General features: G+C 41.9%; 1 protein-coding gene and 1 non-coding gene across 5 annotated transcripts in view; both read right to left on the bottom strand.

The window, feature by feature from the left end:
* Positions 1 to 17,826, bottom strand: part of LRMDA (leucine rich melanocyte differentiation associated) — a 1,022,392-nt gene that overhangs the window by 304,446 nt on the left and 700,120 nt on the right. The window lies entirely within an intron of this gene.
* LOC117036490 (U6 spliceosomal RNA) lies at positions 3,373 to 3,479 on the bottom strand. The gene has a single exon (XR_004425385.1). It is a non-coding gene; the product is annotated as a U6 spliceosomal RNA (small nuclear RNA).

The following is a 17,826-nucleotide window of genomic DNA, read 5'->3' as shown; positions in this document are numbered from 1 at the left end:
CTGATTATAAATTCCTAACTGGGCAGGTCATGATAGGTAGTCAGACCTCAGACCTATAAAAAGGTTTATCTTTGCCTTAAGGAATCCCTGTCCATTGTTCTTGTGCATTTAGTTAGCACACCTTTGAAATTCTAGAGTAATCCTTTTTTTTTTTTAGACCCCTGAGAGGCATAACCACCCTCAAGGGAGCATATAATCTTGTTAACTATCCTATACCTTTCTTTCTCCCACCTTCATGTAATGTTCCTTATTTTCTCTCCTTAATTCCAAATGCATAAAAGAAACTGAAAAACTGTCATTCTCTGGAGCTCTTGAGATCTTGCTTTCTGGCATGTTATCAGTTCGTCTCAAATTAACTCTTATAAAAATAATCTACAGGTTTAGACATTTTCTTATGTTGATACAAGGATTATTTCATTCCTCATGAGATTATATTTATGTTTGACTTCACTGTTCACTACTTGACTGCAGCCCAGAGTGAAGTCACATGTGAAATTGTAGATTTTTGTCCAGGGGGAAAAAAAAAAAAAAAGGTCGCTAGAGGTTATGATTTTCTTGTTCTGTGTGTAGGACATTGATCTGTTTTATTTCTAACCTAGCAATCCTAGTGTAACTTTGTAAGTACCTATAAATACCCAGATCCTCTAAGGCTCTTGGAAGCAGCTTTCCCATATTATTGGTACCATCATTACTAACTTAAGTATATTTATAATTTAAAATAACAATCTATGTGTTCATATAGTATTTGTGTGAGTCATATTTTTTAATTTTTTGAAAATTACACTTGCAACCTCTGTAATGCTGAGGGGATCCTACTAACTCACAGGCCATGTTTTCTAAACTCTGACTTCATACACATAAGGGATACCAGGGGACAAACACATAAGGAGACACACTGGTTGGCAGGTATCTGATCCCCCAAATCTTTGATGTCTAGCAGGCAAAAGCATGACACTTAAGGTAAAGGGATTGACCGAAAAGAAAGGAAAATCCCCAAAAGAGGAAATGAAAGAGGATGGGGCTGGAACAAAGAGTGGACAAGTAAATGAAAAGATTTTGAAGAGATGTATACGGTAGATGGTGAAGAAGCCTCAGGAGACCCTGTTTTGGTACTTATGCCTCAAAAAAAAGAAATTCTTCATCCTTATAAGAAACGGTTGGACTAGATAATTCTGAAGGTCTTGTGCAGCTTGAGTATCAAACACTTCAAATTTTTTTAGTGCATTTTAAGGGGTGTCTTTCTACCACTAGTTTCCCAGTGCCCTAGACATTGACAAAAGGATTTCACACCCAGTTCCTCCCAATGCTCCTAGGAAGCCCTGTTTTCTATTTGGCGTTTGCCTGGGCCCAGGACCTGCATAGGTTCCATCTTCTCTTTGGCCTGGGACTGCCCAGGGTCAGGTTGCACACCCCTCCATCATCATACTGGCAGCTTCCATGGGACTATGTCTAACACTGATCTTCAAAGAAAGAAATTCTCTCTCTACCAGTGTAGGGATGAGAATTTCCCCAGAGCTGAGTGGACTTCCTTGTTGTTTTTCGCAATGTGCCTCTTAGGTCTTCTCACCTGCAGTTCTCAGAACCCAGGGAAAACAAAACTAGGGACTGAATCCACTGACTGGCTATCTCAGTGACCAACCCCACCCTCCCAGTGGGGCTGGAACCCACCTGGATTACCAAAGTGAAGACCTCAATTGTACAGTTCATTTTTCAAGTTTTCTGTATACCTGCCTGGCACAAGAACATACTGCCTCTTGGATATCTATAAGTTGTAGGCAGCTTAACTACATTCCCCTCCATGCCCAGGGCAAGAGTTTCAACCTCAAACAACTTTATTTAAACAATTTCTTACTTAACATGTTTTTCTCAGTGCTTCAAATCCAATCACTCCCTGCGGTTGCAGGGAAGAACTGCTACAGGACAAAAAGAACAACACAACCTGTTTTTATTTTAATATCTTCCGGGTCTCTCGGCACTGCCATCATTTGGGCTGTCAGCCCTTCACCGCCCGAGGTGGCTTCCCGCTCTCTGCAGACAGTCTGCCTCCCCACTAATGGCACTGTTCGGGTGAGGAGGAAATGCAATTTTCCACTCCATTACAAGCACTGCGTAAAAGGACCTCTTTTCCTCACTGCACACAGATAAGGACCTAATGAAATTCCATTCACTAAGTATTACAATAGCCAACTCCACTCCAAATACAGGCGTTCTAAGTGCCTGCCAGACTCCCCTACTCTCTAGAAGCGATTGCCATTGAATGTCCCTGGATTGGATCCTGTCAGGATAAAAAACCACTGGGTGAGCAAGGAGAGACTCTGGGGGAAGGGAAGGAAACAAAGATGGTAGCAGATCATGTCTTTGGCTCTTCCTTTTAATCATTATGACTGGATGGTGTTTCTTACGGACTCTGGTAAAAGCTTGAAATTCTTGTGTTTGGAAATAGCAATCTTGGAGAGCCAAAGTGCCCCCTACGAAATCTGCACATCACATATCCTACAGAAGCAGGTAACAAAAGAGAGAGGGAAAGGGTAATGCACAGTTTGCATTCTACAATAAAAAACAAAAAGAGATGAGCTTCCTACCGACAGTGTGAATCTCATGCAATGCCTGTGATGAAACTGTTAAAAGGTAAAATACCTTTCCATGTTATCCCACCTTTCTATCCTTATCCCTTTGCTCCCTAGATCCCTTTCCCAATGTATTCTTTCCCCTTGATTCATCGTAAAGCCATACCAAGAGTAATAGAAAATAAAATTCCCTTCGTCTCCCCTTTTCACAGTGCCAATGTCCCCATAGTTCTCTGGGGTCCCCAGGTTTGCATTGTGTCCTTCCTGCTACCAATGCTTTTCCTCTACAAGTAGCTCTGGATTTGCCTCAGACCAGAACTCATCACTTTTATTAGCCTGCCCCCAAGATTATATTCTGTCACAAAATAGTCCATGTCACCAAAGAAGGCCTGGTGAAAGTCTCGTTTAAAAGCAAATTGAGAGGCCACTCCTGAAGACATGTCTTGGCTTTAAAAGATCCATTGTTAATGTGGAGTTTAAACTTAGAGTATCTATGTATATAGGATGTAATTTTGGGACATGAAATCTTCCTGTGAAATACCTTTAGTCGTGTCACAAAGGCACTCCTATACCTCAATTGATCCACGCAATCAAGACGAGAGAGACAAATATAGTCTTACCACATACATATTCTCCTGAATTCACATATACACACATGTATTAGCATATATATTTACATATATAAATAAATTTACATTACTTTTTTCCCCCTTTTAATCTCATTTTCCAATCTAATTTGCCCCCTCATGATTTTAACATGGTCCAGGTGGATCTTTGTATCATATAAATTCTTTTTTTTTTTTTTTTAAATATGGAACGCTTCACGAATTTGCGTGTCATCCTTGCGCAGGGGCCATGCTAATCTTCTCTGTATCGTTCCAATTTTAGTATATGTGCTGCCGAAGCGAGCACATCATATGAATTCTTAAAAAACATATTGTTGTGCGGGGCGGCCTGCGGAGTCTCTGGTCCCGCTCCCCACATAAGAACTCAGGACATGATGAGGCCAAAAAGGAACATCCACAGAGCCATAGATAGGGGAGTCATACCTGCTATATTCTCGCTGGCGTCTGGGTTGGAGACACACACTGTATGCAATCCGCTTTTGGCTTCTCTGCCAACCAACCAACTAACCAACCCCCTTGCTAACTGTAATCTGAGCTTGCTAGCTCAGCCACAGCAGTTATATTAATGGCTAATGGCTAACTGGTTACAGCTGATGGCCATCTACTCCCCGAGCCAGCATCTTTCCACATGAGGCCAAGAGTCTGGACACTGCTCTCTGGGACTCTGTCTCTCCACAATTGGTCATAAATATTTCCCTCTTTGCAAAATGTCTCTATCATTTTCATTTTTCTATTGAATTGTTTGTGGTTTTCTTATTGGTTTTTAGGAATACTTTATTTACTCTTAATACCAATCCATTATCTATTGTATATACTAAGAATATCTTCTAGTTTGTAATTTGTCTTTTCTGTTTTTCTAAGGTGTCTAGATTAACAATTTCTTCATTTAATAGACCAGAAATTAACAATCTTTTCTTTTATAGTCAACAGTTTTTTATGTCTTTTTAAAGAAAACTTGTTGTTGTTTTGAGCTCATGTATTTTTAAATTTATTTTAGTCATATTGTTTTCTTTCTTCCTTCCTCCCTTCACTCAACTAATATTTATTATGTTGCAATATGTACATCTACTCTGCTGCTTCTAATTTCTGTGGATACTCCAATTTATCAAGCTACTCTCACTTATGCCCATTTTCTAAAACAGGCTATTTATAATGTGATCAATTTATAAAAGTTCCTGCCAATTTCTCTTTTCTCAAGAACAGAGAAGTTAAGCAGAATTGGGATGTGGATAACTTCTGAGGTAGAAGAAAAATGATGACTACTGCATGCTTTTACAAAGTCCTTTCGTGCACTTAAAAAAGGCTTCGAATTATGCAAGGATGTAACAGAGGCACACATTTTTTTTTTTTAAAGAATCTACTACTTAGCCCACCTCTTAACAAATAGATTTCCTCTCCTGTGCCAACACCTATCATTTGATAATTGCCACCTAGAGAGTTGTGTTGAAAGAATTCTGAATAAATTTGAGCTCAGTTAGACAGAGTACCATGATCAATTAGCAATCATTGCAGGGGCTTGGAAATGGCAGCACACATGCCTTGCATTTACCATCTAAGGTAGAGTAAGGTATACCTCCTTCCATCTGTCAACATGAACCTTGCTACTTCCTAGGGTCATAAGAAGACCCAAGCCTACCTGTGCTCAGCACACTGCCTAAAGCAAGGTATTTGCGTACACTCTGGTCCGTGCTCAAGCAAAGGTGAAAATAACGGACTGATGAGAGAAACAGGTCAGGCCCACGTCTTTGAGTCCTGGCTGATGTCCCCCAACCATCTTCTTATGGACACCATTCTCACTCAAGTGCTTCTATTTACCATTTTAATTGCCTGTGAGATGATATTTTAGAATTAGGTTGCTGAAGAAGGGGAAGAGGCAGGTTGTAAGAACAGCTGCAAAGAAACTGAATTTCTTTCTAAACTCTGGCCCCATTAGTTATGCAGCAGGTGGTTCCATTTAATCCAGGCAGAATGCACTGAAAGCTCTTGTGTTCCCAGCACTGCACTCGATGCCAATAGCAGATAATCAAAGCTACAAAATCACCCAGTACAGCTCCTGACACATTGTGAGTGACCAAGCGAGTGTTAGTTTCCTTTGCTTTATGCAAAAAGATTTCCGTTCAGATGGGAAATGAGGCTTGCCCCATGTCACCACCACTACTCAGGTATTCTTCAGAAATGTAGGTATTACTTACCAGGTGAAACACAAAGTGAGCTATTAAGGAAATGATATCCCAAGTGGACAGCAATGGCCCTTGGTTAGAAGTCATATGGAGTAACTGGCTTGCATAAAACGAGTATTCCATAAATATTTAGTTCAAGGGACACTTTATAGTAATAGCACAAAATGTTAGAGTTAGAAAGGATAGGGAGGTTATTTAAACTAACTCCTTCACTGTACAAATGAGGAAATAGTGTTTTTTCAAAATGTTATATGACTTCTGGGACTGAACTCCATATGCCTAACCTCTAGTACAGTAGCCTTTGTGCTATATCATGCTGCATTTTATGGCCAAGCTAACAATCTCAGGAGAATTATGGCTAGAAGCATTTAGGAGATATTCAACTGGAGACATATCTGTTGCCCTCACCTCCATGGGCCCATGATGTAACATAACCCAGGCAGTTGGAATCCAGGCTCTGATTCAAGTAAATTGTGTAGTGCCCCTAACTTTGCATGACCTCCAAGATAATCCCCCTAGCTATGGTTTTGATTTTTTAAAAATTGCTCCGCTTAAAGTATCTGTAAATTTTAAAAGCATTACTATTAACAGGTTACTTCAAATTGTCCCTGTCAGCTAGAGCCGGGGAAAGCTCCAGGATGTTTCCCCAGTGAATAATAATTTGTTTCCAATTTTAAAGGACCAAACTTATTCTTGGCAACCTCCTGTAGGGAGAAGAACTCTTTCCAATGCTCTTTAATACATCTTGAAATAATTTATGAAACTTTACGAATATATTATTTCAGGAATGTGCATTTGCAGTCAAACAAAGAATAATTATTCACTGTTAGAGGAGCCCTTTGACGGGACATTATCTTTCCTTTCATAGGTGATGGCTGAAAGAAACAACGTTTCAAAGCCACTTTCAGGTTAAAAACCTCTACTTAGGAAATGAAAGCTAATTTGATTAGAAAAGATGTTTAATTAACCACCGAGTCTATAACTTTGCCAATCGAGGAGAAATCCTGATGTCATGGGTTGGAATGTGAGGCGCTAACAACTGAGAAAATGACTTACCCTTCTCAAATGATACATGGTCTAATGTTATTAAATGGGGACAAGGTCTTGGGCAAAATCCCAAAGTCACTGTCCTGCATTCACAAATCAATGTGTTCAAGGTGCACCCCATGCCTTCCCAGTGCAGTCTGGATTAACATCCACAGCAGGATATATCTTTGGTGATGGACGGTGGTAGAGACACCAATGCAAAATAGGTCTTCGCGTTAGCCAACGACAGCCTCAGAATCCCCTTCTTTGTTTTTAAAAGTTGTGGCTGGAATTCAAGACTTTAAAGGAATGGGAAGTTCTTGAATATTGCTGAAGGCAGCATAGGCGAAGTTTAGGGTACAGTTTTGGGGTGCAATGCAAGAGACAGCCCACCTCAGAAAAGGATGGCTCACTGTGGTACATTCATGAAAGTATGTAAGCTCACAAAACTAGGAAGGAAAGGGAATCAGATGTCTGGCCCTAGCATTGTCAGCGAGGGCAAACTGAAGGGACTGAACTTGGGGACATTGTTGTGGCTCTCCCCCCACCCCCGTCCCTTTCCCCCCTTCTCCCCCTCCCCCCCACCCTTATCCCCCATTGTTTGACCTTGTCCTGCTCATTGCAAGGCCTGTGTCACTTCCACCTGCATTGATCTTGATCTTTTACCATTTCAGCTACTTCTGTAATTGTTATGAGCACACACCCCTTGGCATAGGATTGCCGATATGGTTTGCAGGTATCGAGTAATCAAACAAATGTAAGAAACATGTTTTTTCAAAGTGAATTTAAGTCTCTGAAAACATCCAACAAACCACATACTCACTTGCAATAAGCTACAAAGGCTACTGAAAACACGAAGTGTCTTTGCTTAGAATTATCATTAGTTCAGTGCAGACATTCTGGTTATCTCTTTCTTATTGGCCAGAAGAACTAATTGGCAATGCTCATATTTTTAGTGGACTGTGGATAAATTATTGCTTAGTCAATGTACTTTGGCAGACACTTTACCCCCAAAACATGGAGGCCCTTGAGTAGGAACCATAATAAAAAGAATCTTTGAGTGTGAAGACATTGGAACCAACAATGTGTGTATTACATGCCGTTGAGTTGGACCCAACTCCTGGCGACCCTGTGAATGAGTGATGTCCACCATGTCCTGACCTCAACCGTTCTGGTCAGCTCCTCTAGACTCATGCTTATGGCTTATTTTAAAGAGTCCATCCATCTCATACTTGGTCTTTCTCTTTTCTTGCTGCCTTCTATTCTCCCCAGTATGGCTGTCTTTTCCAAAGAACCCTGCCTTCTCATGATGTGCCCCAAATAGGACAGTTACAGTTTTGTCATTTTTGCCACCAGTGATGTTTCAGGCTTAATTTGCTCTAGGACCCACCTGTTCACCTTTCTGGCAACCCAGGGTATCCATAGAGCTCTCCTCCAAAAGCTTCACCCTTTCTAAATTTTTCATAGTGATCTCTTTCCTTTCTGAATTCCTATAGTACTTGGGAACCACAGTTAGCACTTGACCATTTTTTATATTATTCTATGGTTTTTTTTGTGTTTATGACCTCTGTAACACACAAAAAGAAAAATCTGTAGGGTAAAAATTATGCCATATGTTCCTTCTGTATTCTCCACTCTAACAAATACAGCCTGTCTTGAAAAAAATCAGTTAATATTTGTTGATTTATTGACTTGGGTTATGTTTCCTTTTGCTAATCTATGAGGTTCTATGACATTAAGAGCCTTTTTTCTTTTCCTGCTTCTGATCAAGAAACTAGTGAGGCGGTGCCTTTTTTAACATTAGCTCTTACATGGGGGAAGTGTGGGATTCACAATTAAGGAGTGATAAGATAGCCACTTGGGTTGGCCACCATCACTTCATGGAGAGGTCCAATGCCGATTCTGTGCTCCAGGAAGAATTACAGTGGCAACCATCAAAGAATACAAGAATGATTTGTAAGGCTCCAAAGATGTTTAGCTTAGTGAAGGCTACCTAGAAAAAGGGCTCCTCACAGAGCCAGTTCTCATCAAGAACAAATGTAAAGAACTGCTCTCTGAAGTAAGCACTGCATTTCTATTTCAGATTTCCAGATCTCCAAGGTTTTCTCTAGTGATGTTAAAAAGAAACTCCCAACAACTGATGATTTTGTACATGTCAGCCTACCAAAGCCTAAAAACCTATCTTGTACAAATCACTGAAATGACAGTTTTGTTTCAGCTCAGCAAACTATGAAGTCAAAAACCTAGAGTATAATTATTGATTGTTATAGTTTGGGCAACCGAATTTTCACTTGCTAGAGTATCACCTGATTTTATGTGGTTAACCTGGTTAACCCCCCTTTCCAATACTTTTTAGCTGTGTAAGCTAAGTAGGATTTATTAAGTAGTCGTCTGTGTGCCCAGTCTGATGCAAAGACCAAAAAAAAAAAAGCCACAAAAGAAGAGTGAATGGTTCCTAACAAGATAAGACTCACACATTCATACACATGAAAAACAAAAGAGGGGAGGGGTAACGTATGTCAGGCACTGGGAGCCAAGGGATTCAGCAAAAGGAGAAAACACCACTGACAAGTGCAGGCTGAGAAGATTTCCCAGGGGAGGCAACTCCCACCCAGGCTTAGTGAACTGTACTGTTGATAGATTTAGAGAGGGAAGAAGGGCTTCTGGGCAGGTTGCACAAGGTGAGCAAACACTTGGGAGATGAGACAGAAAATCGCACGAGGGCTAGAAACGCAGATGAGCCAGGAGGACCCACATTCCCAGGAAAAAAGACAGAACAGGTGCAGAGTTGGATCCGAATGAGGTGACGCCCCACACAGGCGGGGCACAGGAGACTGCTGTGTGAGTGGGTAGGCTGGAGCTTGAAAAGCCATTACATCTGGGAGTTTTCAAACTACTTTTTATCAAATTTAGAAAGAAAACCTTAGGCATCCAATACACAGATAAAAGCAGAGTTGTTCCCCCAATATGCCCCAATCCTCCAACACACATGCCTAATTCACTAAGGTCCAACCTCCTTCTCTTCATTTGTCAGAGACAGCGGAGGGAAAACAGGAGCCCAGAGAACTGAAGTAACTAGAAAGAAGCAATGGTGAACCTCTGCATGCCTGGGCATTTTCTGTTCCTGTTTCTCTCTCCAGCCACTCCTACCCCATCCCCCTCCCCCATCCCAGCCACCTTCTCCCCCCACCCTACAAAACCCGATCAGCAATAATTTTGGTCCCTGCCACCTTCAAAATATATCACAAATATCTGTTCACTTCCTTCTATCTTTACGGATACAATGTCACCATCTTTGACTCCAGATTGATTCATAGATGTTTACTGAGCACTTACTATGTACATTGCACTCAGACAATGACTTAGACTTGAGCCCACTCTCCAGGAACACTGCCAATCATCATGGAGGAAAGGCCTGTGAACAGTGGGTAAACTGCTGAGTTATGTATTTGCAATTCTTTGCTACTTTGCATTCCATTCATATGTTTAATTCGAACGCACTCATTACTTAGCTGTGTTGCTCAGAGGACCGCCTCTTCCCCCCTCTACCCCCTGCTTGTTGTAGTAGCAGGCCTTGAAACCATGGTATAATTAACATAATTAAAGTATTAATAAAGATTGAAGGGGTTGGACACTGTGAAATGCTTAATTTTGTGTATGTTTCACTGATTGAATGTTTAGGTTTGCATTTCAGCTGTCACCCAAATTATGTGTAATTAAGCCAAAGCTCGGATCTGCCTGTCTCGTACCCGGTATGGATGGCAGACAGATTTGATTCTGGGGAGAAGGTGGTAAATATGCCCACTCATTTGTAGCTGTGTGCTTTCACACTTTTTATGCCTCTCTTGCCTTTTCTCAGCACGTTCATCGATCAAATTATCCCATTAGCATGGAATGAAGAATAGATAACTACAGTGGGAAAAAAAAATCAAATGCTTTCAATATATTTCCTGGCGACTACTCCCCATCCCAAGACCCTGCCAACTCTCCCTGGGTGGCGTCCTGTTGTGCTGGTGCTGCAGGCCCCCTCTCGCTCACAGGGGACTCACGTCAATGCTCATACAGCGTTGTAGATGACATGTCAGCATTGGCCACAAACCCAAGGGGCTAGGCTCTGTGTCCAGAGAGACACCCATCGTTGGAACACAAACTGCTGGCAGCTACAGATCATTTAAAGAATTCACTTACAAGACACTGGAAGGAGATATCAAATCATTGTCTTGACGTTAAAAGAATCATCACTCCGAGGCAAGGGCCCCAGAAATGAACCAGTACCCACAGAAGAGCTCTGTCGGCGTTCATTTAGATCGTGTGGCCCCTCTCAGGTAAAATCCAGGCAGCCTATGATCATGGAGGATGCGCTCCTTCTCCTGCTAGCCAGGAAGAGGAAACACAGTGCGTCAGTGTGCATGGGAGTGCTCCCTGCCATTCAAAAGTGTGCCATCGACTTGGAGAGAAGAAAACAGAGGGAAGAGCCAGCTTTACTCGACAGGACAAAGGCTGAATGGGCAACACAGACAGTTAGGCCTCTGAAGGCTGCGGTGGTCACTGAAGGAAATTTGCGGAAGGAAATGACCTGCCTAAAAAGACAAATCGGACTTACACAGGCATTTGTGAAGGCTGAGAACATGACTAGGCCTGAGGGTTAGTCTGGAGGTTACGTTTTGAAAGGTAGACTAAGGCAACACCAGTGCAGAGGGCCCAAATTGCCAGGCTGAGAAGAGTGCAATGAAAGTCTTAGGAAAAACAGGGATGGTGAACCTGAAACATGCAAATGGGGGTGGAGCTGACGATTACTGCTTTCCTGTTCTAGGGCTGCCTTAAGGAATTACTCCAGATTGACTGGCTTACAACAACACAAGTTTGTTATCTCATATTTCTGTAGGTCAAAAGTGCAGCAGGCTCAGCTCGTTTCTCTGCTTCTAGTCTCCCAAGGCCACAAACAAGGTGTTGGCTGGCTGGGTTCCCTTGCAGAAACTCCAGGGGAGAAGCTGTCCCCAGGCTCTTTCAGGTTGTCGTCAGAATCAAGTTCCATTCGGCTCTCGGAGTGAAGCCCTTGTTTCCTTGCTGGCTGCCCTCCGATTAGAGTCCCATTTCATCTTGTTTGACCCAAAATATTTATGAAATGTCATCCACAATTTCCAGTTTGGGTTTCTTTAAAATAGAGTGGCGATTAAAGACCCTTGAAAAGCAAACTGAGAGTAGACTCCTTTAGATTTCTTTTTTTTTCCCCCAGCTTTTTTGTCTACCCTTATGTAACTTGTTAGCTCTTTATTTTTATTAAGTAAAATTTGTTGGCCTTTTTTTTTACGTTTCCTTTATGAACTCTCCAAAGCACCTAAGTTGGTATCCAGAAAAGCAACAGCTCCTGTTGTCTTATACCCATGGTTCACTGATTTATATAACATTGAATGAAACCCTGTTTACAATACTGTATAAGAAAAACTGGCATCAATAAGTTTGGGTGTAAACACAACTGTATCTTGGTGTAGAGAGCAGAAGTGTATGGACATAGTACAAGAAAGCGGTCTCCCCGCTGGAGCATGGAGACCAGTCCGTATATCTTATGGAGGCCATGGAGAAGAAAAGATAATGGAGGAAGTTGGATAGCTGGGGGTGGGTAAAGAGAGCTTCTACTAAACATAAAATAACTTGTATATTCATGTGAGGGAGCAACACAGTCTTGGCATTGTTTTGTAAATGACCACCCTAGCGCCAAACCGAAAACAAAATACATAGACCAATGAAAGTGCAGCGTCATTCTCAATTCCTAGGACAAGGTCAAAGGGAAAATGGCAGCGCCATCCCCTTTGCCTGGCTTGAAAGATGTAGGATACTTGAGCTAGTTGAGTCTGGTGGCAGTGGCCCTCCATCTTAGGAACAAAGTGCCCTAAAGACTGGTCAGAGCTTGAGAAAGTTAAAATGGACCAGATAGAGGAATCTACTGTGGTCACTTGTGATTGCTCTCTTCCCCCTGGTAAAGCGTATCTAAAACAGTGCGCCATAGGGGTGGCTGATTAGCTCAGTTGGTTAGAGCATGGTGCCAATAATAAAACAGTGCACCATGCAGAGCAAGTGTTTTGATCAATTATGCACATTGGTAGGTTAGCACCTTCCTGGGTTTCTCTGGCTGATTCAGTACCCCTGTTGTGGCACAGAGCAGCATTTCAAAGCACCAATTAGTGAGTCAGACAGGCTTGAGTTTGAATCCCAGCTCTGCCTGACCACCTTGCTATGAGCAAATTATGTCATCACCGTGAGCTACAGTTTCCTCAATATGAAATGGAAATGTTGGCCTCTATGTTTATAGAGCTGTGGTGAGGACTAAATATAATCACATATGTAAAGCACTTTGTGTGGAGCATTTGGCACATAGTAAGCCCCCCCAAAATGGCAGCTGGACCGTTAAGGAGATAAGCAGGCTGTGACTGGGGACGGGTGGAAATTGGTGACATGGATGTTGTCCAGACCTCAGTGAAGGGACTTACTGAGATTCTGGGGCAATCAGGGGCATCATAAAGATGCCAGGCATGACAGAAGAAAGCAGGCACGGGGAGACACTAGGATGGTTTTGGCCCATTGACAATATTGTTCAGTGCTGACCCAGTCTACAACTCAGGAGCCTCGGGGATCTAGACAGTCATTCATTGCAAAAACAGTCTAAGTGGCTGCCTGAAAAATGAGAAACTCCCAGAATACCCCAAGAAGGCATTTCCAGCCACGTCACCTGTGTTTTCACTTAGTCATGTAATAAATATGGATTGAATGTCTGCTCTGTATCAGGTGCCAGGGATACAGAGGCAATAACGAGAAGTTTCAATCCTCGGGAGTTCATGATCAAGAAAGGGAAAAGAACATTGCTACTGTCCTATTCTATTGTAATTTAACAGGGGTAGGGTCTCCAATCACACCTGGGGAAAATGCAGCATGTTTCCCAGAAAAGATGACATGTGAACAAGGCCATGAAAGATGACAGGAGTGCCATGAGCAAGGGCAGAGGGAAAAAAGCATTCCAGGCAGTGGGAAAAGCACATACAAATGCATAGAGTCCCGAAAGTCTCTAACGTGTTCAGGGACCAGTAAGAACTGCAGGGTGGCTGGAACGGTTGGCATTCGGGGGATGAGGCTGAAGGGGCAGGCTGAGGTGTCCCATTGTTATATTCAGCTCCTAGAGTGTACAATCACTTTCTCCTAGCTACCAAAAACAGATTCAAGAAATCAATCCAGATATGTGTCTTTCACTCAACTAGAATATGAATATGTGCCTTGCATCATCCCAGTGAATTTATTATCTGAGCCAGCGCTTCTCAAACTTTAATGTGCAGATGAGACACCTGGAAGTCTTGTTAAAGTGCAGATTCTGACTCAGCAGTCGTGGGGAGGAGCGCCTAAAATTCTGCATTTCTACAAAGTCCCAGGTGATATCAATGCTGCTCGTCTATGGACCCCCTTTTAAGTAGCAAAGATCTGGATATCCTACCGTCAATCAACTTGCAGCCATAATTACTGCGTGACGATGAGGACCAGCATCTCTATACTTGTGTAATCCATCGACTGGAATTGTTAAAATAAAACACCCCCACTAAGCCATCTAGAGCATACGGACAATTTCTCCTCCATCACACACCACCCCCCTCCAAAGCAATGTAGGGAAAAATAATCCTGTGTTTTCTAACTTTCTCAGTAGCATTACTATTCAGACAATTTTTCAGACTTTCCCACCCTTTATCAACTTGGAATGTGAATAATGCATCTGACCCAAATTTCCCAATTTCCTGTAGCTGAGCCATAAGGTAAAAGCCTGAACAGTCTTGCTGAGCAACTCTTTGGATTTCCAGTTTCAGACAGAAAAACCTAAGTCTCTTTCATATTAAGCCACCAAAGCCACTTCGCTTCACATTACTAACCCTGGAATAGAACAAAACTGCCTGGGGTGGATGACGGGGTTTGTTTAAAGAACTGAGTCTACCTCAGAAACCAGGATATCTCTTTATCTGGAGAGAGACAAGAGAACAATCCCCTCTGGTCTGCCTTCTCACCCCAACATTTACATGAAATATACTCTTCAAGGTTCAACAATTTCTTTCCTGAGCCCCAATGGAGGGACATCACAGCTTTCCAGAGAAAGTTTCTCCGGAGAAGGTGGTTTTTCTCTTTTGTAAGTATTCTCTTGGGTGCTAAGGTCAACTGGCAGTTAGAGGATTTCAGCGTTTCAAGGGACCTCTCTCCCTTTTCTTAATTTCTATAGAAACTACTACTTACGATGTCAACACATCACTTTCAAGGGCATCTAAAGCATGTTAGATGCTACCAGTAAACTTTAGAAGATAGGGACTTCCCAACTTTTTTGGATTCCCCCTCATGTTTATCACTCTTCTACCAAGAGTGCCCAAAACTATCTATTATGTTGATTCACCCTGGAGGATAGCAGCTCCAATAAGATTTCCTGGGAAGAAAGGGACTTTTTTTTTTTCATGAATAATTAAGTCCTAGAAATGGCCTTAGGCTGGAACAAAAAAAAAAGAAAGAAAGAAAGGAAGAAAGAAAGAAAGAAAGAAAACAAAAAAAGAAAACAATAGAGTGGTGGATAGATGAGAGGATGGGTACGTGGATAGATGGGTGGATGGGTACGTGGGTGGTTACATGGATAGACCTCTGCCAGAACCTGGATTTGTTTTGTCTTGTTTTACAAAGTGTCTCCTGCCATAGATCCAGTAAGTATGTTACACTGCTTCTCTGAATCACCTAATCCCAAACCAAAAAGTAACTGTCTATCTTTCAAAACTATAGGTTTTCCTGACAGATGAAAACTTGATGATCATTTGCTCCGTTTTTCTATTTTACAAGTTAAGGGACACAGGCCAGAGGGGATAGGATTTGTTCAAGGTGATAGGCTCATAAGGACAGAGCTAGTGAGGTCCTACCAAATTGGGACTCCAAACCTACCAGTCACTTCCCATTGTCTGTCTCCACAAAATGTATCCACGCTCTCTGGCATCAGAACTCATTTTCATTCCCTCCTGACCAAGAGCCCAGCACAGGGCTGAGTTTTTCGGAAAGTGCACTTCTGTATACCATTTACCAAGGAGTAATTCTTTTAACGACAGGAAAATAGAGAGATGTGTTTCCAATTAGTCAGGAAAAGAACTCAGCCACAAATGCCTTGCCATTTAGTGTTGCTAAGCTGGTGATTTCTCCCCAAAGCAGAGAACTGGTATAACTGTCATCATTCTTTCTGTTATTTGCATCCAAAGAAATCACATGTGTCTCAGCAACGTGAAATATTCTCTTTCATCTGCTTGGGAATTATCATCCAGTGTCCGTTCCTTCCTCCGGATTGCACATCATTAAGTTCCCCTTCCATGAGCTAAACTCCTTGACACACAAACTTTCATGCAAAGTAATATGTTTTAAAAAGAGATAAATCATTAAAGAAGGGTTTAGCTTTCCTTCATTCTGCAGTCCCTTTTCTAAAAGATCTCCTGACTGCCAGATAGCTTTCTCTGGGCACAAAAGAGGAGTCTTCATTTTGCTTAACACACCTGATAAAGCTTCATTAAAATTCTTTCCCAAACAGAAAACTCCAGTGCCTGGATTCAAAATAAACATATACATTTCTAAAAAGGAAAGCTGACAAGGAGAAGTTACATGCACACCATTAAAAAGTCAGAAAAGCCCTGACTAAGAACAATCTTTCAATTCATTAATGCCAAGCCGTCCCACGGGAGGGAAGCAGGGCAGCGTCACTGAAAGAAGCCAGGGCTTTGTAAAGGGCCAAGTTTACTGAGTCGACAGAGTTTTGAGGGAGTATCAACAAGGAAATACCCTCGTGAAGAGGAAGACCTCACGGTTGTTCAGGGAATTATAACTTCACTCAAAAAGTTTGGAAGGAAAGAAAAACTTGATATGGCAGTGTGGTAGACTGTCACAGTAATGGTCCCCAAGCTCTTCAAGCATCCCTGTATCCATGTCACAGGGTAGTTCCTTCTCAGACTGATTCTGGGCTTGGCCATGGGACTTGCTTTGACAAATAAGATGGTGGCCACTAATGTGCAAGCAGCGGCTGGCAAAGTGCTCGTGCATTGGGCTTGCTCTTTTGCTGCTCTTAGAACTCTGGAACTACCACGTGAACAAGACTGGGATTAGCCTGCTGAAAGATGAAAGACAACAGGAAAAGAGGCCCCAGTCCTACAAGCTCTCCAGGAGCCCCAGCTGAGACCTGTGAGGGAGACCAGCTAAGAAAACTGAAACCACTATGGATCCAGAGAACAATCTAAGCTAGTCCGGACCAAATTGCCCATCTGCACAACTGAGAAATAAATACACAGTTGTTGTAAGCCACTAATTTTGGGGGGTGGTTTATTACCCAACAAAAGCTAATTGACACAGCGGCTCTGAAGGTCTCAATGAGAACAAATCTACCAGTTTTGTGCGGATTACCTACTGATTTCTAAAGGCTAAGAGGCTTCTGACCTAAGATATTTGATACAAGGTCCCTAGTATCCTCGCACATTATGAAAAAAAATGCTTCCAACAAATAAGTGATGAGGATTAGATATGGAAACGATGCAACAGGTGCCGAGTCCTACACAAAGGACACTTAGGACAACTACGGCATGTGGCTATCCTGGATTCAGATGTACCCACGTTGGCCAATCATGTAGAAGAAGAAGAAGATGGTTTGATGCTTAGCTCTTGGTGCTTATAGGTTGTGTGAACTGTGAGAAGTCATTTCACCTCTATGTCTCTATTTTTTCAATAACAAAGTGGGGTCACTAAAAATTACCACACAAGCCTTGGGAGGAATAAATAAAAAGCATACATGTGAAAGTGATTTATATGTAGAGTGCTACACAATATCGAGCATCATTTTTATGACAAGATTGATTAGTAATAAGGCAGTTGCCACTGGCCCAAACCCAGGAAATAAGGTGTTAAAATGCCAGGCTATTTCCATATGCCAATATGTGGTATTTGGCCGTGTGTAATGCACTCCCGCATTTTTGGATCCAAACTTCAGGGGGAAAAAAAATCTTTCATTTTTTTAATTCAAATTTTCACTTGTTTATATTTAGGTACTTTTTTTGGTGTGTGTGTTATAAAAGAATTTCAGCATTTATTTATTGTTACACTTTTAACTCAGAAGCATAAATAAAAGGATTAAAAACATTTATATAGATACAGAATTAGTACTACCCACGTATAATGCACATCCTTATTTCTCCCCTCACAAATTTGGGCCAAAAAGTGGGCATTATACACGGGAAACTACAGTACCCATCTGATCACGCCAACCCAGCCTTTCTTTGTGCAAGTAACACAAACTCATCCACCCAGGTCAATGACTGCCATCAGAATTTTAAGATATGGAGCATCTGTGTTTATGGACCATATTATAAACTGACCAAAAGAACAGAAATGGAAGCC

Source organism: Rhinolophus ferrumequinum, chromosome 16 (genome assembly GCF_004115265.2).
Source record: "Rhinolophus ferrumequinum isolate MPI-CBG mRhiFer1 chromosome 16, mRhiFer1_v1.p, whole genome shotgun sequence".
NCBI lineage: Eukaryota > Metazoa > Chordata > Mammalia > Chiroptera > Rhinolophidae > Rhinolophus > Rhinolophus ferrumequinum.
The sequence above is the reverse complement of the archived record's forward strand: the minus strand, read 5'-3'. Positions and strand labels throughout refer to the sequence as shown.